At 46.2% G+C, this 17,983-nt stretch overlaps 11 non-coding genes across 11 annotated transcripts; all 11 read left to right on the forward strand.

Moving 5' to 3' along the window:
* The first annotated feature begins 1,024 nt into the window (after positions 1 to 1,024).
* Positions 1,025 to 1,215, forward strand: LOC142280181 (U2 spliceosomal RNA). Its single transcript, XR_012742529.1, has one exon. It is a non-coding gene; the product is annotated as a U2 spliceosomal RNA (small nuclear RNA).
* Positions 1,216 to 2,602: 1,387 nt separating this feature from the next.
* Positions 2,603 to 2,793, forward strand: LOC142280182 (U2 spliceosomal RNA). The gene has a single exon (XR_012742530.1). It is a non-coding gene; the product is annotated as a U2 spliceosomal RNA (small nuclear RNA).
* Positions 2,794 to 4,180: 1,387 nt separating this feature from the next.
* LOC142280087 (U2 spliceosomal RNA) lies at positions 4,181 to 4,371 on the forward strand. The gene has a single exon (XR_012742451.1). It is a non-coding gene; the product is annotated as a U2 spliceosomal RNA (small nuclear RNA).
* A 1,387-nt stretch (positions 4,372 to 5,758) lies between these two features.
* On the forward strand, positions 5,759 to 5,949 carry LOC142280024 (U2 spliceosomal RNA). Its single transcript, XR_012742394.1, has one exon. It is a non-coding gene; the product is annotated as a U2 spliceosomal RNA (small nuclear RNA).
* A 1,387-nt stretch (positions 5,950 to 7,336) lies between these two features.
* LOC142280025 (U2 spliceosomal RNA) lies at positions 7,337 to 7,527 on the forward strand. The gene has a single exon (XR_012742395.1). It is a non-coding gene; the product is annotated as a U2 spliceosomal RNA (small nuclear RNA).
* A 1,387-nt stretch (positions 7,528 to 8,914) lies between these two features.
* On the forward strand, positions 8,915 to 9,105 carry LOC142280026 (U2 spliceosomal RNA). The gene has a single exon (XR_012742396.1). It is a non-coding gene; the product is annotated as a U2 spliceosomal RNA (small nuclear RNA).
* Positions 9,106 to 10,492: 1,387 nt separating this feature from the next.
* Positions 10,493 to 10,683, forward strand: LOC142280027 (U2 spliceosomal RNA). The gene has a single exon (XR_012742397.1). It is a non-coding gene; the product is annotated as a U2 spliceosomal RNA (small nuclear RNA).
* A 1,387-nt stretch (positions 10,684 to 12,070) lies between these two features.
* Positions 12,071 to 12,261, forward strand: LOC142280028 (U2 spliceosomal RNA). The gene has a single exon (XR_012742398.1). It is a non-coding gene; the product is annotated as a U2 spliceosomal RNA (small nuclear RNA).
* Positions 12,262 to 13,648: 1,387 nt separating this feature from the next.
* Positions 13,649 to 13,839, forward strand: LOC142280031 (U2 spliceosomal RNA). The gene has a single exon (XR_012742400.1). It is a non-coding gene; the product is annotated as a U2 spliceosomal RNA (small nuclear RNA).
* Positions 13,840 to 15,226: 1,387 nt separating this feature from the next.
* LOC142280032 (U2 spliceosomal RNA) lies at positions 15,227 to 15,417 on the forward strand. The gene has a single exon (XR_012742401.1). It is a non-coding gene; the product is annotated as a U2 spliceosomal RNA (small nuclear RNA).
* Positions 15,418 to 16,804: 1,387 nt separating this feature from the next.
* On the forward strand, positions 16,805 to 16,995 carry LOC142280033 (U2 spliceosomal RNA). Its single transcript, XR_012742402.1, has one exon. It is a non-coding gene; the product is annotated as a U2 spliceosomal RNA (small nuclear RNA).
* The last annotated feature ends 988 nt before the right edge of the window (positions 16,996 to 17,983 follow it).

Below are 17,983 nucleotides of genomic sequence, written 5' to 3' on the forward strand. Positions count from 1 at the left end.
CCACTCCAAAGAAAGTTACCTGTTTATTCCTATCATGCATTGGTTTTTGGGGTTTTCTTTGAGTAATGATGATCTCTTTAGTAGTCTGTTGGCGCCCTCTCCTGGAGGAATAGTTTGCTTGCTCTTGGACATTCTAAAAGAGAGGTCATGATAGACATTGAGCTTCTGAGCTCAATTGGGGACAGTCATGGGTGATGAATGTTTGCAACCTACTGCGAAGCCTCATACCGCAATATAAGGAACGTCAAATACTAAGAAAGGGCGGCCTATGAAAGAATTACTACTTTCAATAAGTACACTTAAACGGCTAATTGGGAATAGAAAAACTGTAAAAAGCCCTCTGAGAAAGCCCCCCTCTAACCTTTGATAGTAAGCTTTTCTGTAGTCTGCCTGTTGATGTATTTTCCGTTTGAACTGTGCACAACATGAAGAGACGGAACACTGGCGGCTTGTCACAATGCCCCCCGATGACATCACAATAGCGCTGCTGCCTAGAAAACAAGCTGCGCAGAAGAAGTTGTTCTTTGGGTGGGAGGGTGGGCTAGTGAAAGGAGGGGGCAATCTCTTTTTTTCCCGGGTGGTAGGGGGATGACAGGAGAAGGGAAGCGGGTGGTGAGAAAGGTACAGAGGGCAGGGTTTGGGGGCTGGGAAGGAAAGGGAAAAGATTAGGGTTTGGGGATGATGAAAGGGCTTTCTACGGGTAAGGATGGCAAAGGGTGGCAGTGACGGCAAGTCAGGCAACCTGTCCTGTCCGTCTTTTTGTATCGTGAATTGGAAAGACTGCAAGGGGGAGGGGAGTTGCTTGCGCCCTAAAGGAGGAGTTATTCAGATTCATTGCAGTGGGCGGCGGCTGCAAAACGCACCATTCTTCTTGTTTTTGCTCTGCAAAGCAGCCTTTTCAAGGGTTGGCTTGGGTGACAAAATGTCTTGTGTAGGCGTGGGTTTGTCTCCCTCTCGCTCTCTCTCCCTAAGATGTGTCCGGCATAGGCCAGGGTGCCACTCGAGGCCCAAACCAATTCTGGTTATCGCTTCTCGGCCTTTTGGCTAAGATCAAGTGTAGTATCTGTTCTTATCAGTTTAATATCTGATACGTCCCCTATCTGGGGACCATATATTAAATGGATTTTTAGAACAGGGAGATGGAAAAAGAGCTTGCTCTGTCCACTCCACGCATTGACCTGGTATTGCAGTACCTCCAGGAACGGTGCACCCCTTCTTAACCCAGTTTCCAAAAGCAGAACTCAATTCACCTGATTCATATTAGCCCGATTTAATGAATTGGAAGAAAGCATACGTCTTCATATGCACCTCAATTTGGCCCATTCACTTTTCACACTTCCTCCTTTTGTTTTTTATCTTTCACACTTTTGACTTTCTTTATTCATCCAAATAGCAAACTCATCACCACTCAACCTGACCAACTCGGCTATGTCCCCGTGCTGCAGTTCTCTGTCTTATCTAGATCATTTGCAATTGAATGGAATAGATCCCTTTTGGACAAAGTGGATTCACCTGCTGCTGCAGTGACCACAGGTGTGATAAGATCTAGAATTGGCATCTGGTGCGATCTCTCCGCTTCCACTCCAAAGAAAGTTACCTGTTTATTCCTATCATGCATTGGTTTTTGGGGTTTTCTTTGAGTAATGATGATCTCTTTAGTAGTCTGTTGGCGCCCTCTCCTGGAGGAATAGTTTGCTTGCTCTTGGACATTCTAAAAGAGAGGTCATGATAGACATTGAGCTTCTGAGCTCAATTGGGGACAGTCATGGGTGATGAATGTTTGCAACCTACTGCGAAGCCTCATACCGCAATATAAGGAACGTCAAATACTAAGAAAGGGCGGCCTATGAAAGAATTACTACTTTCAATAAGTACACTTAAACGGCTAATTGGGAATAGAAAAACTGTAAAAAGCCCTCTGAGAAAGCCCCCCTCTAACCTTTGATAGTAAGCTTTTCTGTAGTCTGCCTGTTGATGTATTTTCCGTTTGAACTGTGCACAACATGAAGAGACGGAACACTGGCGGCTTGTCACAATGCCCCCCGATGACATCACAATAGCGCTGCTGCCTAGAAAACAAGCTGCGCAGAAGAAGTTGTTCTTTGGGTGGGAGGGTGGGCTAGTGGAAGGAGGGGGCAATCTCTTTTTTTCCCGGGTGGTAGGGGGATGACAGGAGAAGGGAAGCGGGTGGTGAGAAAGGTACAGAGGGCAGGGTTTGGGGGCTGGGAAGGAAAGGGAAAAGATTAGGGTTTGGGGATGATGAAAGGGCTTTCTACGGGTAAGGATGGCAAAGGGTGGCAGTGACGGAAAGTCAGGCAACCTGTCCTGTCCGTCTTTTTGTATCGTGAATTGGAAAGACTGCAAGGGGGAGGGGAGTTGCTTGCGCCCTAAAGGAGGAGTTATTCAGATTCATTGCAGTGGGCGGCGGCTGCAAAACGCACCATTCTTCTTGTTTTTGCTCTGCAAAGCAGCCTTTTCAAGGGTTGGCTTGGGTGACAAAATGTCTTGTGTAGGCGTGGGTTTGTCTCCCTCTCGCTCTCTCTCCCTAAGATGTGTCCGGCATAGGCCAGGGTGCCACTCGAGGCCCAAACCAATTCTGGTTATCGCTTCTCGGCCTTTTGGCTAAGATCAAGTGTAGTATCTGTTCTTATCAGTTTAATATCTGATACGTCCCCTATCTGGGGACCATATATTAAATGGATTTTTAGAACAGGGAGATGGAAAAAGAGCTTGCTCTGTCCACTCCACGCATTGACCTGGTATTGCAGTACCTCCAGGAACGGTGCACCCCTTCTTAACCCAGTTTCCAAAAGCAGAACTCAATTCACCTGATTCATATTAGCCCGATTTAATGAATTGGAAGAAAGCATACGTCTTCATATGCACCTCAATTTGGCCCATTCACTTTTCACACTTCCTCCTTTTGTTTTTTATCTTTCACACTTTTGACTTTCTTTATTCATCCAAATAGCAAACTCATCACCACTCAACCTGACCAACTCGGCTATGTCCCCGTGCTGCAGTTCTCTGTCTTATCTAGATCATTTGCAATTGAATGGAATAGATCCCTTTTGGACAAAGTGGATTCACCTGCTGCTGCAGTGACCACAGGTGTGATAAGATCTAGAATTGGCATCTGGTGCGATCTCTCCGCTTCCACTCCAAAGAAAGTTACCTGTTTATTCCTATCATGCATTGGTTTTTGGGGTTTTCTTTGAGTAATGATGATCTCTTTAGTAGTCTGTTGGCGCCCTCTCCTGGAGGAATAGTTTGCTTGCTCTTGGACATTCTAAAAGAGAGGTCATGATAGACATTGAGCTTCTGAGCTCAATTGGGGACAGTCATGGGTGATGAATGTTTGCAACCTACTGCGAAGCCTCATACCGCAATATAAGGAACGTCAAATACTAAGAAAGGGCGGCCTATGAAAGAATTACTACTTTCAATAAGTACACTTAAACGGCTAATTGGGAATAGAAAAACTGTAAAAAGCCCTCTGAGAAAGCCCCCCTCTAACCTTTGATAGTAAGCTTTTCTGTAGTCTGCCTGTTGATGTATTTTCCGTTTGAACTGTGCACAACATGAAGAGACGGAACACTGGCGGCTTGTCACAATGCCCCCCGATGACATCACAATAGCGCTGCTGCCTAGAAAACAAGCTGCGCAGAAGAAGTTGTTCTTTGGGTGGGAGGGTGGGCTAGTGGAAGGAGGGGGCAATCTCTTTTTTTCCCGGGTGGTAGGGGGATGACAGGAGAAGGGAAGCGGGTGGTGAGAAAGGTACAGAGGGCAGGGTTTGGGGGCTGGGAAGGAAAGGGAAAAGATTAGGGTTTGGGGATGATGAAAGGGCTTTCTACGGGTAAGGATGGCAAAGGGTGGCAGTGACGGAAAGTCAGGCAACCTGTCCTGTCCGTCTTTTTGTATCGTGAATTGGAAAGACTGCAAGGGGGAGGGGAGTTGCTTGCGCCCTAAAGGAGGAGTTATTCAGATTCATTGCAGTGGGCGGCGGCTGCAAAACGCACCATTCTTCTTGTTTTTGCTCTGCAAAGCAGCCTTTTCAAGGGTTGGCTTGGGTGACAAAATGTCTTGTGTAGGCGTGGGTTTGTCTCCCTCTCGCTCTCTCTCCCTAAGATGTGTCCGGCATAGGCCAGGGTGCCACTCGAGGCCCAAACCAATTCTGGTTATCGCTTCTCGGCCTTTTGGCTAAGATCAAGTGTAGTATCTGTTCTTATCAGTTTAATATCTGATACGTCCCCTATCTGGGGACCATATATTAAATGGATTTTTAGAACAGGGAGATCGAAAAAGAGCTTGCTCTGTCCACTCCACGCATTGACCTGGTATTGCAGTACCTCCAGGAACGGTGCACCCCTTCTTAACCCAGTTTCCAAAAGCAGAACTCAATTCACCTGATTCATATTAGCCCGATTTAATGAATTGGAAGAAAGCATACGTCTTCATATGCACCTCAATTTGGCCCATTCACTTTTCACACTTCCTCCTTTTGTTTTTTATCTTTCACACTTTTGACTTTCTTTATTCATCCAAATAGCAAACTCATCACCACTCAACCTGACCAACTCGGCTATGTCCCCGTGCTGCAGTTCTCTGTCTTATCTAGATCATTTGCAATTGAATGGAATAGATCCCTTTTGGACAAAGTGGATTCACCTGCTGCTGCAGTGACCACAGGTGTGATAAGATCTAGAATTGGCATCTGGTGCGATCTCTCCGCTTCCACTCCAAAGAAAGTTAACTGTTTATTCCTATCATGCATTGGTTTTTGGGGTTTTCTTTGAGTAATGATGATCTCTTTAGTAGTCTGTTGGCGCCCTCTCCTGGAGGAATAGTTTGCTTGCTCTTGGACATTCTAAAAGAGAGGTCATGATAGACATTGAGCTTCTGAGCTCAATTGGGGACAGTCATGGGTGATGAATGTTTGCAACCTACTGCGAAGCCTCATACCGCAATATAAGGAACGTCAAATACTAAGAAAGGGCGGCCTATGAAAGAATTACTACTTTCAATAAGTACACTTAAACGGCTAATTGGGAATAGAAAAACTGTAAAAAGCCCTCTGAGAAAGCCCCCCTCTAACCTTTGATAGTAAGCTTTTCTGTAGTCTGCCTGTTGATGTATTTTCCGTTTGAACTGTGCACAACATGAAGAGACGGAACACTGGCGGCTTGTCACAATGCCCCCCGATGACATCACAATAGCGCTGCTGCCTAGAAAACAAGCTGCGCAGAAGAAGTTGTTCTTTGGGTGGGAGGGTGGGCTAGTGGAAGGAGGGGGCAATCTCTTTTTTTCCCGGGTGGTAGGGGGATGACAGGAGAAGGGAAGCGGGTGGTGAGAAAGGTACAGAGGGCAGGGTTTGGGGGCTGGGAAGGAAAGGGAAAAGATTAGGGTTTGGGGATGATGAAAGGGCTTTCTACGGGTAAGGATGGCAAAGGGTGGCAGTGACGGAAAGTCAGGCAACCTGTCCTGTCCGTCTTTTTGTATCGTGAATTGGAAAGACTGCAAGGGGGAGGGGAGTTGCTTGCGCCCTAAAGGAGGAGTTATTCAGATTCATTGCAGTGGGCGGCGGCTGCAAAACGCACCATTCTTCTTGTTTTTGCTCTGCAAAGCAGCCTTTTCAAGGGTTGGCTTGGGTGACAAAATGTCTTGTGTAGGCGTGGGTTTGTCTCCCTCTCGCTCTCTCTCCCTAAGATGTGTCCGGCATAGGCCAGGGTGCCACTCGAGGCCCAAACCAATTCTGGTTATCGCTTCTCGGCCTTTTGGCTAAGATCAAGTGTAGTATCTGTTCTTATCAGTTTAATATCTGATACGTCCCCTATCTGGGGACCATATATTAAATGGATTTTTAGAACAGGGAGATGGAAAAAGAGCTTGCTCTGTCCACTCCACGCATTGACCTGGTATTGCAGTACCTCCAGGAACGGTGCACCCCTTCTTAACCCAGTTTCCAAAAGCAGAACTCAATTCACCTGATTCATATTAGCCCGATTTAATGAATTGGAAGAAAGCATACGTCTTCATATGCACCTCAATTTGGCCCATTCACTTTTCACACTTCCTCCTTTTGTTTTTTATCTTTCACACTTTTGACTTTCTTTATTCATCCAAATAGCAAACTCATCACCACTCAACCTGACCAACTCGGCTATGTCCCCGTGCTGCAGTTCTCTGTCTTATCTAGATCATTTGCAATTGAATGGAATAGATCCCTTTTGGACAAAGTGGATTCACCTGCTGCTGCAGTGACCACAGGTGTGATAAGATCTAGAATTGGCATCTGGTGCGATCTCTCCGCTTCCACTCCAAAGAAAGTTACCTGTTTATTCCTATCATGCATTGGTTTTTGGGGTTTTCTTTGAGTAATGATGATCTCTTTAGTAGTCTGTTGGCGCCCTCTCCTGGAGGAATAGTTTGCTTGCTCTTGGACATTCTAAAAGAGAGGTCATGATAGACATTGAGCTTCTGAGCTCAATTGGGGACAGTCATGGGTGATGAATGTTTGCAACCTACTGCGAAGCCTCATACCGCAATATAAGGAACGTCAAATACTAAGAAAGGGCGGCCTATGAAAGAATTACTACTTTCAATAAGTACACTTAAACGGCTAATTGGGAATAGAAAAACTGTAAAAAGCCCTCTGAGAAAGCCCCCCTCTAACCTTTGATAGTAAGCTTTTCTGTAGTCTGCCTGTTGATGTATTTTCCGTTTGAACTGTGCACAACATGAAGAGACGGAACACTGGCGGCTTGTCACAATGCCCCCCGATGACATCACAATAGCGCTGCTGCCTAGAAAACAAGCTGCGCAGAAGAAGTTGTTCTTTGGGTGGGAGGGTGGGCTAGTGGAAGGAGGGGGCAATCTCTTTTTTTCCCGGGTGGTAGGGGGATGACAGGAGAAGGGAAGCGGGTGGTGAGAAAGGTACAGAGGGCAGGGTTTGGGGGCTGGGAAGGAAAGGGAAAAGATTAGGGTTTGGGGATGATGAAAGGGCTTTCTACGGGTAAGGATGGCAAAGGGTGGCAGTGACGGAAAGTCAGGCAACCTGTCCTGTCCGTCTTTTTGTATCGTGAATTGGAAAGACTGCAAGGGGGAGGGGAGTTGCTTGCGCCCTAAAGGAGGAGTTATTCAGATTCATTGCAGTGGGCGGCGGCTGCAAAACGCACCATTCTTCTTGTTTTTGCTCTGCAAAGCAGCCTTTTCAAGGGTTGGCTTGGGTGACAAAATGTCTTGTGTAGGCGTGGGTTTGTCTCCCTCTCGCTCTCTCTCCCTAAGATGTGTCCGGCATAGGCCAGGGTGCCACTCGAGGCCCAAACCAATTCTGGTTATCGCTTCTCGGCCTTTTGGCTAAGATCAAGTGTAGTATCTGTTCTTATCAGTTTAATATCTGATACGTCCCCTATCTGGGGACCATATATTAAATGGATTTTTAGAACAGGGAGATGGAAAAAGAGCTTGCTCTGTCCACTCCACGCATTGACCTGGTATTGCAGTACCTCCAGGAACGGTGCACCCCTTCTTAACCCAGTTTCCAAAAGCAGAACTCAATTCACCTGATTCATATTAGCCCGATTTAATGAATTGGAAGAAAGCATACGTCTTCATATGCACCTCAATTTGGCCCATTCACTTTTCACACTTCCTCCTTTTGTTTTTTATCTTTCACACTTTTGACTTTCTTTATTCATCCAAATAGCAAACTCATCACCACTCAACCTGACCAACTCGGCTATGTCCCCGTGCTGCAGTTCTCTGTCTTATCTAGATCATTTGCAATTGAATGGAATAGATCCCTTTTGGACAAAGTGGATTCACCTGCTGCTGCAGTGACCACAGGTGTGATAAGATCTAGAATTGGCATCTGGTGCGATCTCTCCGCTTCCACTCCAAAGAAAGTTACCTGTTTATTCCTATCATGCATTGGTTTTTGGGGTTTTCTTTGAGTAATGATGATCTCTTTAGTAGTCTGTTGGCGCCCTCTCCTGGAGGAATAGTTTGCTTGCTCTTGGACATTCTAAAAGAGAGGTCATGATAGACATTGAGCTTCTGAGCTCAATTGGGGACAGTCATGGGTGATGAATGTTTGCAACCTACTGCGAAGCCTCATACCGCAATATAAGGAACGTCAAATACTAAGAAAGGGCGGCCTATGAAAGAATTACTACTTTCAATAAGTACACTTAAACGGCTAATTGGGAATAGAAAAACTGTAAAAAGCCCTCTGAGAAAGCCCCCCTCTAACCTTTGATAGTAAGCTTTTCTGTAGTCTGCCTGTTGATGTATTTTCCGTTTGAACTGTGCACAACATGAAGAGACGGAACACTGGCGGCTTGTCACAATGCCCCCCGATGACATCACAATAGCGCTGCTGCCTAGAAAACAAGCTGCGCAGAAGAAGTTGTTCTTTGGGTGGGAGGGTGGGCTAGTGGAAGGAGGGGGCAATCTCTTTTTTTCCCGGGTGGTAGGGGGATGACAGGAGAAGGGAAGCGGGTGGTGAGAAAGGTACAGAGGGCAGGGTTTGGGGGCTGGGAAGGAAAGGGAAAAGATTAGGGTTTGGGGATGATGAAAGGGCTTTCTACGGGTAAGGATGGCAAAGGGTGGCAGTGACGGAAAGTCAGGCAACCTGTCCTGTCCGTCTTTTTGTATCGTGAATTGGAAAGACTGCAAGGGGGAGGGGAGTTGCTTGCGCCCTAAAGGAGGAGTTATTCAGATTCATTGCAGTGGGCGGCGGCTGCAAAACGCACCATTCTTCTTGTTTTTGCTCTGCAAAGCAGCCTTTTCAAGGGTTGGCTTGGGTGACAAAATGTCTTGTGTAGGCGTGGGTTTGTCTCCCTCTCGCTCTCTCTCCCTAAGATGTGTCCGGCATAGGCCAGGGTGCCACTCGAGGCCCAAACCAATTCTGGTTATCGCTTCTCGGCCTTTTGGCTAAGATCAAGTGTAGTATCTGTTCTTATCAGTTTAATATCTGATACGTCCCCTATCTGGGGACCATATATTAAATGGATTTTTAGAACAGGGAGATGGAAAAAGAGCTTGCTCTGTCCACTCCACGCATTGACCTGGTATTGCAGTACCTCCAGGAACGGTGCACCCCTTCTTAACCCAGTTTCCAAAAGCAGAACTCAATTCACCTGATTCATATTAGCCCGATTTAATGAATTGGAAGAAAGCATACGTCTTCATATGCACCTCAATTTGGCCCATTCACTTTTCACACTTCCTCCTTTTGTTTTTTATCTTTCACACTTTTGACTTTCTTTATTCATCCAAATAGCAAACTCATCACCACTCAACCTGACCAACTCGGCTATGTCCCCGTGCTGCAGTTCTCTGTCTTATCTAGATCATTTGCAATTGAATGGAATAGATCCCTTTTGGACAAAGTGGATTCACCTGCTGCTGCAGTGACCACAGGTGTGATAAGATCTAGAATTGGCATCTGGTGCGATCTCTCCGCTTCCACTCCAAAGAAAGTTACCTGTTTATTCCTATCATGCATTGGTTTTTGGGGTTTTCTTTGAGTAATGATGATCTCTTTAGTAGTCTGTTGGCGCCCTCTCCTGGAGGAATAGTTTGCTTGCTCTTGGACATTCTAAAAGAGAGGTCATGATAGACATTGAGCTTCTGAGCTCAATTGGGGACAGTCATGGGTGATGAATGTTTGCAACCTACTGCGAAGCCTCATACCGCAATATAAGGAACGTCAAATACTAAGAAAGGGCGGCCTATGAAAGAATTACTACTTTCAATAAGTACACTTAAACGGCTAATTGGGAATAGAAAAACTGTAAAAAGCCCTCTGAGAAAGCCCCCCTCTAACCTTTGATAGTAAGCTTTTCTGTAGTCTGCCTGTTGATGTATTTTCCGTTTGAACTGTGCACAACATGAAGAGACGGAACACTGGCGGCTTGTCACAATGCCCCCCGATGACATCACAATAGCGCTGCTGCCTAGAAAACAAGCTGCGCAGAAGAAGTTGTTCTTTGGGTGGGAGGGTGGGCTAGTGGAAGGAGGGGGCAATCTCTTTTTTTCCCGGGTGGTAGGGGGATGACAGGAGAAGGGAAGCGGGTGGTGAGAAAGGTACAGAGGGCAGGGTTTGGGGGCTGGGAAGGAAAGGGAAAAGATTAGGGTTTGGGGATGATGAAAGGGCTTTCTACGGGTAAGGATGGCAAAGGGTGGCAGTGACGGAAAGTCAGGCAACCTGTCCTGTCCGTCTTTTTGTATCGTGAATTGGAAAGACTGCAAGGGGGAGGGGAGTTGCTTGCGCCCTAAAGGAGGAGTTATTCAGATTCATTGCAGTGGGCGGCGGCTGCAAAACGCACCATTCTTCTTGTTTTTGCTCTGCAAAGCAGCCTTTTCAAGGGTTGGCTTGGGTGACAAAATGTCTTGTGTAGGCGTGGGTTTGTCTCCCTCTCGCTCTCTCTCCCTAAGATGTGTCCGGCATAGGCCAGGGTGCCACTCGAGGCCCAAACCAATTCTGGTTATCGCTTCTCGGCCTTTTGGCTAAGATCAAGTGTAGTATCTGTTCTTATCAGTTTAATATCTGATACGTCCCCTATCTGGGGACCATATATTAAATGGATTTTTAGAACAGGGAGATGGAAAAAGAGCTTGCTCTGTCCACTCCACGCATTGACCTGGTATTGCAGTACCTCCAGGAACGGTGCACCCCTTCTTAACCCAGTTTCCAAAAGCAGAACTCAATTCACCTGATTCATATTAGCCCGATTTAATGAATTGGAAGAAAGCATACGTCTTCATATGCACCTCAATTTGGCCCATTCACTTTTCACACTTCCTCCTTTTGTTTTTTATCTTTCACACTTTTGACTTTCTTTATTCATCCAAATAGCAAACTCATCACCACTCAACCTGACCAACTCGGCTATGTCCCCGTGCTGCAGTTCTCTGTCTTATCTAGATCATTTGCAATTGAATGGAATAGATCCCTTTTGGACAAAGTGGATTCACCTGCTGCTGCAGTGACCACAGGTGTGATAAGATCTAGAATTGGCATCTGGTGCGATCTCTCCGCTTCCACTCCAAAGAAAGTTACCTGTTTATTCCTATCATGCATTGGTTTTTGGGGTTTTCTTTGAGTAATGATGATCTCTTTAGTAGTCTGTTGGCGCCCTCTCCTGGAGGAATAGTTTGCTTGCTCTTGGACATTCTAAAAGAGAGGTCATGATAGACATTGAGCTTCTGAGCTCAATTGGGGACAGTCATGGGTGATGAATGTTTGCAACCTACTGCGAAGCCTCATACCGCAATATAAGGAACGTCAAATACTAAGAAAGGGCGGCCTATGAAAGAATTACTACTTTCAATAAGTACACTTAAATGGCTAATTGGGAATAGAAAAACTGTAAAAAGCCCTCTGAGAAAGCCCCCCTCTAACCTTTGATAGTAAGCTTTTCTGTAGTCTGCCTGTTGATGTATTTTCCGTTTGAACTGTGCACAACATGAAGAGACGGAACACTGGCGGCTTGTCACAATGCCCCCCGATGACATCACAATAGCGCTGCTGCCTAGAAAACAAGCTGCGCAGAAGAAGTTGTTCTTTGGGTGGGAGGGTGGGCTAGTGGAAGGAGGGGGCAATCTCTTTTTTTCCCGGGTGGTAGGGGGATGACAGGAGAAGGGAAGCGGGTGGTGAGAAAGGTACAGAGGGCAGGGTTTGGGGGCTGGGAAGGAAAGGGAAAAGATTAGGGTTTGGGGATGATGAAAGGGCTTTCTACGGGTAAGGATGGCAAAGGGTGGCAGTGACGGAAAGTCAGGCAACCTGTCCTGTCCGTCTTTTTGTATCGTGAATTGGAAAGACTGCAAGGGGGAGGGGAGTTGCTTGCGCCCTAAAGGAGGAGTTATTCAGATTCATTGCAGTGGGCGGCGGCTGCAAAACGCACCATTCTTCTTGTTTTTGCTCTGCAAAGCAGCCTTTTCAAGGGTTGGCTTGGGTGACAAAATGTCTTGTGTAGGCGTGGGTTTGTCTCCCTCTCGCTCTCTCTCCCTAAGATGTGTCCGGCATAGGCCAGGGTGCCACTCGAGGCCCAAACCAATTCTGGTTATCGCTTCTCGGCCTTTTGGCTAAGATCAAGTGTAGTATCTGTTCTTATCAGTTTAATATCTGATACGTCCCCTATCTGGGGACCATATATTAAATGGATTTTTAGAACAGGGAGATGGAAAAAGAGCTTGCTCTGTCCACTCCACGCATTGACCTGGTATTGCAGTACCTCCAGGAACGGTGCACCCCTTCTTAACCCAGTTTCCAAAAGCAGAACTCAATTCACCTGATTCATATTAGCCCGATTTAATGAATTGGAAGAAAGCATACGTCTTCATATGCACCTCAATTTGGCCCATTCACTTTTCACACTTCCTCCTTTTGTTTTTTATCTTTCACACTTTTGACTTTCTTTATTCATCCAAATAGCAAACTCATCACCACTCAACCTGACCAACTCGGCTATGTCCCCGTGCTGCAGTTCTCTGTCTTATCTAGATCATTTGCAATTGAATGGAATAGATCCCTTTTGGACAAAGTGGATTCACCTGCTGCTGCAGTGACCACAGGTGTGATAAGATCTAGAATTGGCATCTGGTGCGATCTCTCCGCTTCCACTCCAAAGAAAGTTACCTGTTTATTCCTATCATGCATTGGTTTTTGGGGTTTTCTTTGAGTAATGATGATCTCTTTAGTAGTCTGTTGGCGCCCTCTCCTGGAGGAATAGTTTGCTTGCTCTTGGACATTCTAAAAGAGAGGTCATGATAGACATTGAGCTTCTGAGCTCAATTGGGGACAGTCATGGGTGATGAATGTTTGCAACCTACTGCGAAGCCTCATACCGCAATATAAGGAACGTCAAATACTAAGAAAGGGCGGCCTATGAAAGAATTACTACTTTCAATAAGTACACTTAAACGGCTAATTGGGAATAGAAAAACTGTAAAAAGCCCTCTGAGAAAGCCCCCCTCTAACCTTTGATAGTAAGCTTTTCTGTAGTCTGCCTGTTGATGTATTTTCCGTTTGAACTGTGCACAACATGAAGAGACGGAACACTGGCGGCTTGTCACAATGCCCCCCGATGACATCACAATAGCGCTGCTGCCTAGAAAACAAGCTGCGCAGAAGAAGTTGTTCTTTGGGTGGGAGGGTGGGCTAGTGGAAGGAGGGGGCAATCTCTTTTTTTCCCGGGTGGTAGGGGGATGACAGGAGAAGGGAAGCGGGTGGTGAGAAAGGTACAGAGGGCAGGGTTTGGGGGCTGGGAAGGAAAGGGAAAAGATTAGGGTTTGGGGATGATGAAAGGGCTTTCTACGGGTAAGGATGGCAAAGGGTGGCAGTGACGGAAAGTCAGGCAACCTGTCCTGTCCGTCTTTTTGTATCGTGAATTGGAAAGACTGCAAGGGGGAGGGGAGTTGCTTGCGCCCTAAAGGAGGAGTTATTCAGATTCATTGCAGTGGGCGGCGGCTGCAAAACGCACCATTCTTCTTGTTTTTGCTCTGCAAAGCAGCCTTTTCAAGGGTTGGCTTGGGTGACAAAATGTCTTGTGTAGGCGTGGGTTTGTCTCCCTCTCGCTCTCTCTCCCTAAGATGTGTCCGGCATAGGCCAGGGTGCCACTCGAGGCCCAAACCAATTCTGGTTATCGCTTCTCGGCCTTTTGGCTAAGATCAAGTGTAGTATCTGTTCTTATCAGTTTAATATCTGATACGTCCCCTATCTGGGGACCATATATTAAATGGATTTTTAGAACAGGGAGATGGAAAAAGAGCTTGCTCTGTCCACTCCACGCATTGACCTGGTATTGCAGTACCTCCAGGAACGGTGCACCCCTTCTTAACCCAGTTTCCAAAAGCAGAACTCAATTCACCTGATTCATATTAGCCCGATTTAATGAATTGGAAGAAAGCATACGTCTTCATATGCACCTCAATTTGGCCCATTCACTTTTCACACTTCCTCCTTTTGTTTTTTATCTTTCACACTTTTGACTTTCTTTATTCATCCAAATAGCAAACTCATCACCACTCAACCTGACCAACTCGGCTATGTCCCCGTGCTGCAGTTCTCTGTCTTATCTAGATCATTTGCAATTGAATGGAATAGATCCCTTTTGGACAAAGTGGATTCACCTGCTGCTGCAGTGACCACAGGTGTGATAAGATCTAGAATTGGCATCTGGTGCGATCTCTCCGCTTCCACTCCAAAGAAAGTTACCTGTTTATTCCTATCATGCATTGGTTTTTGGGGTTTTCTTTGAGTAATGATGATCTCTTTAGTAGTCTGTTGGCGCCCTCTCCTGGAGGAATAGTTTGCTTGCTCTTGGACATTCTAAAAGAGAGGTCATGATAGACATTGAGCTTCTGAGCTCAATTGGGGACAGTCATGGGTGATGAATGTTTGCAACCTACTGCGAAGCCTCATACCGCAATATAAGGAACGTCAAATACTAAGAAAGGGCGGCCTATGAAAGAATTACTACTTTCAATAAGTACACTTAAACGGCTAATTGGGAATAGAAAAACTGTAAAAAGCCCTCTGAGAAAGCCCCCCTCTAACCTTTGATAGTAAGCTTTTCTGTAGTCTGCCTGTTGATGTATTTTCCGTTTGAACTGTGCACAACATGAAGAGACGGAACACTGGCGGCTTGTCACAATGCCCCCCGATGACATCACAATAGCGCTGCTGCCTAGAAAACAAGCTGCGCAGAAGAAGTTGTTCTTTGGGTGGGAGGGTGGGCTAGTGGAAGGAGGGGGCAATCTCTTTTTTTCCCGGGTGGTAGGGGGATGACAGGAGAAGGGAAGCGGGTGGTGAGAAAGGTACAGAGGGCAGGGTTTGGGGGCTGGGAAGGAAAGGGAAAAGATTAGGGTTTGGGGATGATGAAAGGGCTTTCTACGGGTAAGGATGGCAAAGGGTGGCAGTGACGGAAAGTCAGGCAACCTGTCCTGTCCGTCTTTTTGTATCGTGAATTGGAAAGACTGCAAGGGGGAGGGGAGTTGCTTGCGCCCTAAAGGAGGAGTTATTCAGATTCATTGCAGTGGGCGGCGGCTGCAAAACGCACCATTCTTCTTGTTTTTGCTCTGCAAAGCAGCCTTTTCAAGGGTTGGCTTGGGTGACAAAATGTCTTGTGTAGGCGTGGGTTTGTCTCCCTCTCGCTCTCTCTCCCTAAGATGTGTCCGGCATAGGCCAGGGTGCCACTCGAGGCCCAAACCAATTCTGGTTATCGCTTCTCGGCCTTTTGGCTAAGATCAAGTGTAGTATCTGTTCTTATCAGTTTAATATCTGATACGTCCCCTATCTGGGGACCATATATTAAATGGATTTTTAGAACAGGGAGATGGAAAAAGAGCTTGCTCTGTCCACTCCACGCATTGACCTGGTATTGCAGTACCTCCAGGAACGGTGCACCCCTTCTTAACCCAGTTTCCAAAAGCAGAACTCAATTCACCTGATTCATATTAGCCCGATTTAATGAATTGGAAGAAAGCATACGTCTTCATATGCACCTCAATTTGGCCCATTCACTTTTCACACTTCCTCCTTTTGTTTTTTATCTTTCACACTTTTGACTTTCTTTATTCATCCAAATAGCAAACTCATCACCACTCAACCTGACCAACTCGGCTATGTCCCCGTGCTGCAGTTCTCTGTCTTATCTAGATCATTTGCAATTGAATGGAATAGATCCCTTTTGGACAAAGTGGATTCACCTGCTGCTGCAGTGACCACAGGTGTGATAAGATCTAGAATTGGCATCTGGTGCGATCTCTCCGCTTCCACTCCAAAGAAAGTTACCTGTTTATTCCTATCATGCATTGGTTTTTGGGGTTTTCTTTGAGTAATGATGATCTCTTTAGTAGTCTGTTGGCGCCCTCTCCTGGAGGAATAGTTTGCTTGCTCTTGGACATTCTAAAAGAGAGGTCATGATAGACATTGAGCTTCTGAGCTCAATTGGGGACAGTCATGGGTGATGAATGTTTGCAACCTACTGCGAAGCCTCATACCGCAATATAAGGAACGTCAAATACTAAGAAAGGGCGGCCTATGAAAGAATTACTACTTTCAATAAGTACACTTAAACGGCTAATTGGGAATAGAAAAACTGTAAAAAGCCCTCTGAGAAAGCCCCCCTCTAACCTTTGATAGTAAGCTTTTCTGTAGTCTGCCTGTTGATGTATTTTCCGTTTGAACTGTGCACAACATGAAGAGACGGAACACTGGCGGCTTGTCACAATGCCCCCCGATGACATCACAATAGCGCTGCTGCCTAGAAAACAAGCTGCGCAGAAGAAGTTGTTCTTTGGGTGGGAGGGTGGGCTAGTGGAAGGAGGGGGCAATCTCTTTTTTTCCCGGGTGGTAGGGGGATGACAGGAGAAGGGAAGCGGGTGGTGAGAAAGGTACAGAGGGCAGGGTTTGGGGGCTGGGAAGGAAAGGGAAAAGATTAGGGTTTGGGGATGATGAAAGGGCTTTCTACGGGTAAGGATGGCAAAGGGTGGCAGTGACGGAAAGTCAGGCAACCTGTCCTGTCCGTCTTTTTGTATCGTGAATTGGAAAGACTGCAAGGGGGAGGGGAGTTGCTTGCGCCCTAAAGGAGGAGTTATTCAGATTCATTGCAGTGGGCGGCGGCTGCAAAACGCACCATTCTTCTTGTTTTTGCTCTGCAAAGCAGCCTTTTCAAGGGTTGGCTTGGGTGACAAAATGTCTTGTGTAGGCGTGGGTTTGTCTCCCTCTCGCTCTCTCTCCCTAAGATGTGTCCGGCATAGGCCAGGGTGCCACTCGAGGCCCAAACCAATTCTGGTTATCGCTTCTCGGCCTTTTGGCTAAGATCAAGTGTAGTATCTGTTCTTATCAGTTTAATATCTGATACGTCCCCTATCTGGGGACCATATATTAAATGGATTTTTAGAACAGGGAGATGGAAAAAGAGCTTGCTCTGTCCACTCCACGCATTGACCTGGTATTGCAGTACCTCCAGGAACGGTGCACCCCTTCTTAACCCAGTTTCCAAAAGCAGAACTCAATTCACCTGATTCATATTAGCCCGATTTAATGAATTGGAAGAAAGCATACGTCTTCATATGCACCTCAATTTGGCCCATTCACTTTTCACACTTCCTCCTTTTGTTTTTTATCTTTCACACTTTTGACTTTCTTTATTCATCCAAATAGCAAACTCATCACCACTCAACCTGACCAACTCGGCTATGTCCCCGTGCTGCAGTTCTCTGTCTTATCTAGATCATTTGCAATTGAATGGAATAGATCCCTTTTGGACAAAGTGGATTCACCTGCTGCTGCAGTGACCACAGGTGTGATAAGATCTAGAATTGGCATCTGGTGCGATCTCTCCGCTTCCACTCCAAAGAAAGTTACCTGTTTATTCCTATCATGCATTGGTTTTTGGGGTTTTCTTTGAGTAATGATGATCTCTTTAGTAGTCTGTTGGCGCCCTCTCCTGGAGGAATAGTTTGCTTGCTCTTGGACATTCTAAAAGAGAGGTCATGATAGACATTGAGCTTCTGAGCTCAATTGGGGACAGTCATGGGTGATGAATGTTTGCAACCTACTGCGAAGCCTCATACCGCAATATAAGGAACGTCAAATACTAAGAAAGGGCGGCCTATGAAAGAATTACTACTTTCAATAAGTACACTTAAACGGCTAATTGGGAATAGAAAAACTGTAAAAAGCCCTCTGAGAAAGCCCCCCTCTAACCTTTGATAGTAAGCTTTTCTGTAGTCTGCCTGTTGATGTATTTTCCGTTTGAACTGTGCACAACATGAAGAGACGGAACACTGGCGGCTTGTCACAATGCCCCCCGATGACATCACAATAGCGCTGCTGCCTAGAAAACAAGCTGCGCAGAAGAAGTTGTTCTTTGGGTGGGAGGGTGGGCTAGTGGAAGGAGGGGGCAATCTCTTTTTTTCCCGGGTGGTAGGGGGATGACAGGAGAAGGGAAGCGGGTGGTGAGAAAGGTAC

Source organism: Anomaloglossus baeobatrachus, unplaced genomic scaffold (genome assembly GCF_048569485.1).
Source record: "Anomaloglossus baeobatrachus isolate aAnoBae1 unplaced genomic scaffold, aAnoBae1.hap1 Scaffold_448, whole genome shotgun sequence".
Classification (NCBI taxonomy): Eukaryota; Metazoa; Chordata; class Amphibia; order Anura; family Aromobatidae; genus Anomaloglossus; species Anomaloglossus baeobatrachus.